Consider the following 7669-nt stretch of genomic DNA (forward strand, 5'->3'; position numbering starts at 1 on the left):
GGCGAGGGGCGTGGCCTGTGAGGTGCCTGGGGCCCCTAGTCTTGCTTGGGTGCTGAGGGACTAGCCAGCAGGGTTTGGAAACCAGAGGCTAGGGCCCCTCTTGTGGCGATTGAGATGTCCTTCTGCCTCATCCTTCCCTCTGCCTTTCACGGGACTGATTGCTGAGGGGCGGGGCCAGTTGGTGCTCGAGGTGGCGGGTTCGGAAACCGAGATGGTTGGGAGAGTACTGCCAGGGTCGGGCCGAGGCTTACCCTGCAGTTTGGTGGGTTAAAGGTGGGGAAACAGGAGAGGATCCCTCTGCACTGGGTTTTCCTTGACGGAGTATCCCATTTCCTTGGCGAGAGGGGCTTCTCAGTCTTGAAGACTGAAAATCCCCCCTCCTGCACCCCTTCTGCTTATTAGCCACCGACTTTAGTCTGTTTGCTGACCCCCGCCTCTGTACGACTTTTGAAAGAATTTCTGTGAGCACATTTTCTGGCGTATTCGTGAATTTTTCAGCCAAAGACATATTGCACTATTTGTATTACTGGTTTTCTTGTACCATAATGGGACAGTCCCTCATATTAGCAAACACTAATCAAAATAGCATATCCAAAAACAGTGCACCCTGACAAGTTAATACAGGGACAGGTAAATACTAAGAGATCTCATTTTTCTCTATTTAGAGGCCTGAAGAGAATTATTAATATAGAAACTGAAAAACAAATCTAAGAAGAGTTGGGATGCTTTTCAAAAATAATAGTAAATATTCACATGTAAGAATCAAGGAAAGGAAAAATGAAGAGATTAACGAGTTGGATGTAGGAAAACTAACCGTTACACATTATGTTGAAATACATTAGTATGCCTGAGTACAAAATAAATTTAAAATCATACCAAACTTTCATAGATTCAGAGAAAATCAGTTAAAAATGTAATGTTGGGCCCGCCCTGGTGGCGCAGCGGGTTGAAGCGCAGCACTAAGAAACTAAAGCTGCTTCCGCATGAGTCCGATCCGGCCTGCCCCGGAGGTGACCACATGGCGGGGCAGACCTCTCCTGACCCGCCCGCTGCTCCCCTCAGCAGTGCACTTCATCGATCTGCCTGTTCTGCTCCCCGCTCTGTCTCTGGTGAATCCTCTCACCCCCCCCACATCTCTGGCCTGTACCCCAGTTCTGTATGAATAAATAAATCTTTAAAAAAAATGTAATGTTGACGATTCATCATAAAAGCAATTTCAAATGCAAGTAGTGTCTAGGAATGTATTTGAGAAATTATTAAAGCCTTGAAGAAAATTTCTGAATAATAAAGAGTTACAGAAGTATTCTCAAGCAAAGAGAGATAAATACACATTTCTGAGATAGGATGGCACAAAATCTTCCTTTTCCCTGTGTGAAAGAAGAGAGAAGGTATAGACTAAGGTACTGCCCCAGGAGGTAGCTCTACAGAGAGCAGTAGCTACAATAGCTACAGCTGCTGCCACATACCAAGAAGATGACAGCAAATTCGTACCCACCTTGACTTGCAACAGTGCCTGGTACCCCTGTGATAGACCAGTCAAAGGAAAAATAACTATTGTGGACCTAGCTAAGCCAGACTTATTCAGGGGAAGGTATTTGGGAAATGCTGTTCCATTAAAGATTAGTTGACACAATATAAATCATCACTGTTAAGGTCGTCAATCAAAATGTCCCAATGTACCCTATACCCATTGAACTTCAGTGAGCATTTGCTCAGTTCCTCTGCTTAGCTGGTCCCACTGACACCCTTAAGGATCCATATTGTAGCATTATATATGAGAGTACTTGTATCCAGATTTGTATTCTGGGGTCCTTTAAGAGGGTGCAGGGCCTCACCACTGTAGTCATGCCTCTGCTAATTTTAAATATAATAAGGTTAGTACTGCTCCTGATAATATTACTCTTGTTTCAGAAAATGAGTATAAAAGGTAGAGCTGTGGCAAATTGTATTACCATTGGCCAAATAGTTGGCTCCCTACCATATAGTGCCTCTTGCTGTGTAGCTCTCCTTGACACATACTTGCATTGTGGAATGCAGCTGTGACCATGTGACTTACTACGACAAAGAAACATGGGGAGATGTAGTATATCACTTCAGGGTAGATGCTTTAAGGGCCACTAGGGGATCACCATATTTCTTTTCTATCATAATAGGTAATATTCCAAAAAGTCTGATCTGTCAGTTTGGATCCTGGATTGAAGCTTACGTGGAGCATAGTATCAGGTGAGCCACAATGGACACGGGTGTGAGCAAAACCCAAGATTCTGCTGTTGGAATCCGTTGGAGAGTTTATTTGTTTTCATAGCCCTTACTGTCTGTATCAACACCAAGATCATTGTCTTTTCAAAGCTTATTGTACTGATCTGCTAAAGGAAGAAAGGAACTTTAGCCACCTATTCTAGATGACACCGTATTCTGAGGTTATTTAAGAATAAGTTTTGTTGTTATAGTTATGGAAGGACATCATGATTCTTATTTCATAGATTAGTAATCTCATTACTTACCTTTTTATTTCTAGAATGTATTGCTTGATGTTTATTGCTGTGTGAATATTGCTGTGTGAATTCAGCAATATTGATATTGCTGAAATAGAACTAAAATCTCCAACTTCTGTTGGTGATTTTATCAATTGAAACACCATTTTAAAACAGCAGAGTAATATGCAAGGACCAATTTGACCCATTGCTATGAACTGAATTGTGTCATTCCAAATTCAAATGTTGATGCCCTCAGTGTGATGGTATTTGGAGATGGGGCCTTTCTGAAGTATTTCGGTTTAGGTGAGGTCATGATGGTGGGACTCTCCATGATGCAATTAATGCCCTTATGAAAAGAGACTTCCTGTCTCCCCCACTCCCCTACCCCATCATATGAGGATTCAGAAGACTGCCATCTGCAGGTAAGGAAGTGAACCCACATGGGGGAAGCAAATAAGTCTGGTGCTTGATTGTGGACTTCCCAGCCAACAGCCTATGAGAAATTCCTGTTATTTAGGCTATCCGATCTATGGCATCTTGTTATGGCAGCTAGATCTAATTAGTCCAAATCTTGAACATTTATTTTAAAATGTAATGTAACAGAAGAAAAAATCTTGAAGCAGAAAGATATTCACAGCAAGAAAATCTATAATCCTCAAAATCAAAACAAATCTAAATATCTAAGGTAAGAATAGGTTATACATTATTATTTGTTAATACAGAAAAATTATATGCAATAAATAGACCATTAAAATACTTCTGGAAACTAAACAGAGGCAAAAATGCTTTAGTAAAATATTAATTTAAAAAGCAGAATATAAAATGTATTATGATTAAAACTATGTCAACGGTGAAGTATCTGTGTGTAGCAGCACTGAACATCTATTGCTTTAAAATGACTTCATAGTCAAGGCGGTACACTTCCAGTCCCCTTGCACATTCTTGGGTCTATGTGGTTGAATTCTAATCAATGGAATGTATGTAGAACTTCCATGCCCGTCACAGAGAAAAAAGCAATGGAGAACACCCCCGAACTGAATTTATGAAGTCAGTAAAACTTGACATGAGAACCCGACGTCAACATGATGAAGCATGAAAATCCGAGGCCATTTCACTCATAAACACAAATGTAAGCATTTGAAACATCATATTACCATATAGAATCTGCAAAACATAAAGATCATAATATATCATAACAAAGATGGTAATATAGCATTGTCAATCCCATTAACATAAAATAAAAAAGCAATCAATATAATCCATTTAGATAGAAAAATGGGAAAATAAGGCAAATGATTATTTCTCTGGATCCAGAAAAATTTGATAAAATTCAGTTGCCATTCATGATAACAAATACTAATAAGTTTGGAAAAGTGTGGAATGTCATTATCACTATAAAGGCCATTTACAAAATAGCTACAGTGCACATCATAACTATGAACAAAATTTGAAAATGTTTCCTTTGAAATCAGGAAAAAGACAGGGATGCCTGACATAGGCATTTTTTTCTTTTTTTTTAGATTTATTTATTTATGCATACAATAACTGGGGTGTAGGACAGAGGTTCAGGGGGTAAAAGGATTCACCAGTGGCAGAGTGGGGAGCAGAACAGGCAGATATACTGAAATGCACTATTGAGGAGAGCAGCGGGCAAGAGCAGGAGAGGCCTGCCATGTCATGTGGGTCAGCTCTGTGCCTGGGGATACATCACCATTTCTAATCAGAGTCATCCAGGAGCCCCTCACCAGTACAATAATGTGAGAAAAAGAAATAAAGATATAAATATTGGAAGGGAAGAAAATGTTATCATATATAGACTATGAGAATTTCTATGTAGAAACCAAAAGTATATACAACTAAATAATGCAGGATGTTTGCTGGAATGGAAGGTCAATATACAAAAGTCAATTATATTACCATGTACCTTTAACAAAGAGATAAAATAAAAATAGGAAAATATATTTTATAATAGCATCAAAAATCTCAGAAATTTATAAAAGACTAAATCAGTTTGTTGGTATTGAAAAAAGTAAAGGTCAAAATAAATGTATTATTCATAGATTGAAAGACTCAACATTATATAGATGTGGTTCTCCCGCAGTATTTAAAAGTGTGTTATTGGTACAGGATGGTCAAATGGACAAATTGAGTTAAAATAAAAACCTTCACAAGCAATCCATGCATATGTGGGTATGTGATTTGCTGCAAAGGTGGTGGCAATAAATAATGCTGGAAAAAGTAAATACCCACATAAAAAGAAGATAAAATCTGGCTCTAGTTCATAGCATCAAAAAAATGAATTTTAAATCATGTGTAGATCTCTATATAAATTATAAAATAAAAAGCTTTTATAAGACAACAATAAACTATTTGCACAATCTCATAGTAGGAAAAATTATTTTTTAAAAGATTTATTTATTTATGCATACAAGAACTGAGGTACAGGCCAGAGGAGGACTCACCAGAGACAGAGTGGGAAGCAGAACAGGCAGATGTACAGAAATACACTGCTAAGGGGAGCAGTTGGCGAGACAGGAGAGGTCTGCCATGCCATGTGTGTCACCTCCCTGGCTGGGGATCGAACTTGGTGCTGCAGTGGCTGTGGAGAGCTTCACAGTGCTGCTCTTTAACCCGTTGTGCCACCAGAGGGTTGGACAAATTCTTTAAGAATACACAAAATTGGGCCCTCCCTGGTGGCGCAGCGGGTTAAAGCACAGCACTGAGAAGCTAAAGCCACTTCCGCATGAGTTCGATCCCACCTGCCCCGGAGGTGACCACAGGGCGCGGCAGACCTCTCCTGACCCGCCCGCTGCTCCCCTCAGCAATGTACTTCGTTGATCTGCCTGTTCTGCTCCCTGTTCTGTCTCTGGTGAAGCTTCTCACCACCCCTGAGCCTCTGGCCTGTACCCCAGTTCTGTATGTACAAATAAAATAAATCTTTTTTAAAAAATACACAAAACTACTAAGCATAAAGGAGAAGAGGTATAAGTTAGATTGTTTTTATTTTTATTTGTCTTTTAAGTAACACTGGCCTGTAATATTGTACAGGTTTTGGGTATACAATCTTATGAATCAATGTCTGCGTCTACTATATTATATTCACCATCAGAACCCAGCTTATATCTACCATGGTACAGTTGACCACTTTTTACCCTCTTAACACCCCCATCCCTTCTGGAAGTTTGTTCTTATTGTCTAGAAGTTTGCTTTTGTTCGTTTGTTTCTTTGTTTCTGTACCACATTGAGAGCCATCATGTGGTGTTTGTCTTTCTCTGTAAATGAGACTATGTTTACATTGAAGACATCTCTTCATCAAATGACACCATTAAAAGAAATAAAAGGTCACCAGAGAGCCAAAAAAGATACTCAGACATTATATAACCAACGAAGAAATCACATGTAGAAAATAATTTATTTAAGAGCTTCATACACATCAATAAGAAAAAGACAAATATCCCACTATAAAAACAGGCAAAAGATTTGAACAGGTACTTTAGAAATGTGAACATATAATAAGTGTATATAAATATTTCCAGCAGTATTAATCACCAGGGAAATGCTAGTTAAAACCATCAGAATGGTTAGCATTTAAAAATCAACAATACTAAGGTTGAGCAAGGGTATGAGGCAACTGAAAGTTTCACAAAGTGCTTAGACATTTTAGAAAACTGTCAGTTTCTTATAATCTACGCTTGGATGTTTAAGAGAAATGAAAACTTAATCCTTACAGAGCATTTGTCATATACAGAGCAACTTCATTCACAATAGTCTCAAACTAGAAATAACCAAATATGCCCCTCCACACATGATTGGTAAACAAGATATGGTTCACCTATGTGATGGGATACTAATAGGCAACGAAATAAGGTGCTGATGAAGACAACGAAAACAAGTCTCGAGAGATCATGAGTGACCTAAGTAACTAGCAGCACTTAATAGAAAAACTGATTTTATTATTGTAAACAATTAGATGGATTTCCTATTGCCCATGGTGTGGTAACAGATTTATCCTTTCATCTAATCCAAATTTTTAAAAAATAGTACATAAAACAGGTTTTCTGATGCTGGATATGATGAAGCAGCCAGAGTAATGTTCCCTAAGAGTGAAAAACAAAACAAAACATGAACTGAGCTCCATGACTGCCTCACTAATTGTCAGGAGCAAACATCGCACCTGCCTGTTTTGTGTGTGATGATGGGTTATACTTGTCAGATGTGAGAATTTCCCCAAAGTCCCCAAGTCTCTCCAAGTTTTCTATTGGTAGGTAGGTCCTTCGCTTCTATTTAGAGTGCTTGTACATCGTTCTAGTAATGTCTCTTTTCCCCAAGCCCCGACCCCCTCTATCCAAGCCCAGCACCTCTCACTGCTACTTAAAGTCTCCCTGAGGGAGTTGGGATGGCACAGTGAACCAGCCCTAAATGCTCCCCGGTCCACGGAGGGTGATAGTTCAAAGATCTTCCAACAGCTGAGGGGACACACAACATACTTTTGGCTGCACAGCCAATGGAGCCACGTATGCCAGCCACATCGGCATTGTGATAAAGATTCATTACTGCATTCCTGTCACAAACTTAAAAGGGCCATTTGTTGACACCTGTGACTGTGCCAGTGCTGACAGGGAGTCCAGTTAGTAATAATACCCCAAATGTCACCGGTCATCTCCTCATCTAGCTCTTCAGTCTTTTACAAACTGTTCACTATCCCTCCTCCCCAGAAGCATTTCTGAGACTCTGGAGAGGGGGCACACTCTCTGGGGACAGTATACTGTTTGGGGTTAGGGTGAATGTAGGGAGAGGCTCATAGCCTAATGGGTGACTCATTCCTTAACTCAGAAAGGGTAATTATAGGGCTATAAATAAAGCTGCAGCTGCTATGGGATACCAGGACAGGATTTTCTTTGAATTCCACCACACGCTGAAGAACCCCTCAGGCAAGATGGAGACACTGAAGCTGGCCCCTCTTGACGGGATGGCAACGCTAAAGTCGCTGACACCTGCAGCCCAAGTTCATCATGAAATCGCAGGTAGAGACCTGTGTGCAGCCCACAGAAGCACATCCACAGGCAGGCTAGACTATGATAGTCTTGCTTCTCGTTCTCATGGGAGGAGAACAATTTAAAGATTTATTTATGCACACAGAAATAGGGTACAAGCCAGAGGTGCAGGGGTGAGAGGCTTCACCAGAGACAGAG

This window comes from Condylura cristata, unplaced genomic scaffold (assembly GCF_000260355.1).
Source record: "Condylura cristata isolate star-nosed mole 26May11 unplaced genomic scaffold, ConCri1.0 scaffold00019, whole genome shotgun sequence".
Lineage (NCBI taxonomy): Eukaryota > Metazoa > Chordata > Mammalia > Eulipotyphla > Talpidae > Condylura > Condylura cristata.